The 2,836-nt window shown below is 38.0% G+C and overlaps 1 pseudogene across 1 annotated transcript; it reads right to left on the reverse strand.

Annotated features, from left to right (window-relative positions):
* Window positions 1-253: 253 nt before the first annotated feature.
* Window positions 254-1,951, reverse strand: LOC145796017 (5'-adenylylsulfate reductase-like 4 pseudogene; annotated as a pseudogene). The gene is made up of 2 exons (XR_014336782.1): window positions 1,846-1,951; window positions 254-1,650 (listed from the first exon to the last, which is right to left on the reverse strand). The product of XR_014336782.1 is annotated as a 5'-adenylylsulfate reductase-like 4 pseudogene (transcript).
* Window positions 1,952-2,836: the final 885 nt, after the last annotated feature.

Raw genomic sequence — 2,836 nt, forward strand, 5'->3', positions numbered from 1 at the left:
TTTTAGGCTATAAAGGCCAGCTTTTGGGGCTTTTTTAGCCTAAAATACCAAAAACAAAACGTATGGCTTTTAAATAGGTGACTGATAGGGATGAAGGATTAACTACACTCAATGGTACATAAAAGTATGTGCTTTGTTAACAGGCATGTCACTACAAGAACGAAAAACAATGAGATTGAAATTAGGATAGGGCCACCAGTGAGTCCATATCCAGGAAAATCCATTGCCAACACTGTATACATATATCAAAAAATTTAATGGGTATTCACAGCTAGCATCTTATTATGATTTTAATTGGGTATGTGATAGAGATACTCACAATATCTCCAAAGTCTGCAGTAGTCCTAGCGTTGAAGGAATCTTGCCACTGAGTTCATTGTTATTAAAAACCCTGCTCAAATTAATTCACAAGATGACATTGAAATTAGGGCTCAGATTGAGAGAAACGGGGCTGCCCAGAAATTCAGTCCAACATTCCTCATCATATTATAAAATTAAAAAAAGAAGAGAACACCCATTATTCACATGGAAGATCCTATACGTACGAATACTAAAATTAACGAAAACATCAAAAAATTCAGTTTGTTTTGTTCAACTCTTTTGAGCATTAATCTGCTAACGAAACCATATTCAATGATTCTAAATTTTTTAAAACTAGAACCAAACTACCCAATTTCAACCAGTTCATATCAGATTCCCCGTTTAACCAGTTTTTAAACATCTTTTAAGTATATTCACAAACACAAGTAAAGTTCTAAGAGCCGCCAGAAGAAAAGAAAAGAAGAAAAGAAAAAGTCATACACTAAGGCATTTTCTAAACTGCTGTTTAACATGTTGCTTAAAATTAGTTATCAAGAAATGTTAATAACATAGAAAGATGAGATATATAAATGACAAACTTATCTAGAATGACAAGAGGGGGTCCAAACCACCCAGTCAAGGCTATATAGCTTACAAGCTATTCACAAAATTAAAGCCATTTCTTATTTTTGGGACGGTGATAACAAATTCTATTCTAAATTACATAGAAATGACGGTTGCTACAACAACCAACCAATGTAAAATTTTCCACCTTACCATGAAACATTGAGCCCCAAATGGAAAACCAAATCAAATCATGAATTTGTTGCAGAAGGACACAGAAAAGATTCTGCAGCAAAGGAGAATCTAAAAGCCTAATTTCGCCGGAAAAAGTGAAGTGAGAGCAACTTACTGGCACAACCCGGCTGGTGTTTGCATCCCCAAATGAAACCGAAGCTAAGGACTTTGAAGCCCATGCCTTAGCATTCATCGCTCCCTCTTGCAAATTACTTCTCTTGCAGGGCTCCTTTAGGGAATTGAATAACTGGATTGCTCGATTCAGATAGGCCGGAGGATGTTCCCACAAGCTCTTTAACTTCATATTTGGGATGTACAGTCTCCAAACCAATCGAGTACATGCAGACAGAGTTGGTAAAAGGAAATAGAGCAACCTCAAAAGCACGAATGCAGTGGCCAAGGCCAAATATGTCTCCTGCTGAAGCAAATTCTCTAGAGATCTAGCCCATGAGAATGGGCAACTTTCCTGCTCGGGGTGGTTGTTTTTTCCATCATCAGATGACTGTCCAATTCTTTCCAAGTATGTTCCATTCAATGGCTCAGTCTTAAGGCCTAAAAAAGTGACCTTGTTTTCATTAGATATCGCTTGAGAAATTTCTTCAGTAATTTGATACAAATAATGCAAAGAACAAAATACTACAAGTTCTTATGGATAAATGAAATCATCATATTCAGAAAAAAAATGTAAGATCTTCAAGTGAGTTTCCTTTAAACAATGACCAGAAAAGTTCCAGGGTAAGGCCTTACCAGTAACATCATCGTAGAAAGAAACAAGAGAACCAAGGGTCTGAGAACCATGATAGCATACACGTATGGTAGAATTTAGAAGGAAAAGACTAGGAAACCCATGGTATTATTGCAGAGCCATAATAAGTAGAATCAAATTTGGGCCTTTTTTTACGAGACCAAGACGAAGAAAACTAGGGTTCCCTATGAGGCCATGCTTAGCCTTGTACAGCAGCAATTGGGCGGTGGTAAGCCTCCCGGAACAGTCGCCGCCGCCGCTGATGAGGTTTTGGGTGTTTTGAAGAACAATAACCCCAACAAGAGAGAGGAGATTGAGAAATTGTTGAACCCTATGTCGAATCATGATTTCGATCAGATGGTTTCCTTTGGGAACCTAATCACTGATTTCCAAGTTTAATCCCACAATGTTATGATTGATGATAATGTGGGTTTTACTGTTGTGTTTGATGAGGAAGAAGAACAGAATGGTTTTGATGATGATGATCTTAAAGTTGAGACCAAGCTTTTGGGTCATCTCCAATTCGATAATTTCAGCCTTGTTAAGTGTTTGTTGCAGAACCGATTGAAGATTGTGTGGTGTACTCGTCTAGCCAGGGCCGAGGATCAGGAGACGAGAGAGAAGATTGAGGAGGAAATGTTGGATTCTGGACTGGAATTGGCCGCAATTCTTGAGCAGTTGCAAGCCGATTGAGAGAGAGAACACAGAGAGAGGGAGAGTTGGAGACAGAGGAGATCAGGGCATTTTTTTATTTTTTTATTTTGTTTTCTAGGTACAAAACGACGTCGTTTTTACTTTGGCGACCAAATTTTTTTTGTCGGCAAAAAATTTCATTTCCCCCCTCCCTGTTTGAAATTTCCCTCCCAAACACTTTTGGCGACCAAAACACCATATTAGTCGCAAAAAAGATACCTTCGGCAACAAATTTTTTTAGTCGCTAAATCTTAATCAACGGCGACTAAAATATTAGTCGCTAAAAGTACAAATTTGGCG

Source organism: Camellia sinensis, chromosome 7, assembly GCF_055761805.1.
Source record: "Camellia sinensis isolate YWXY chromosome 7, ASM5576180v1, whole genome shotgun sequence".
NCBI lineage: Eukaryota > Viridiplantae > Streptophyta > Magnoliopsida > Ericales > Theaceae > Camellia > Camellia sinensis.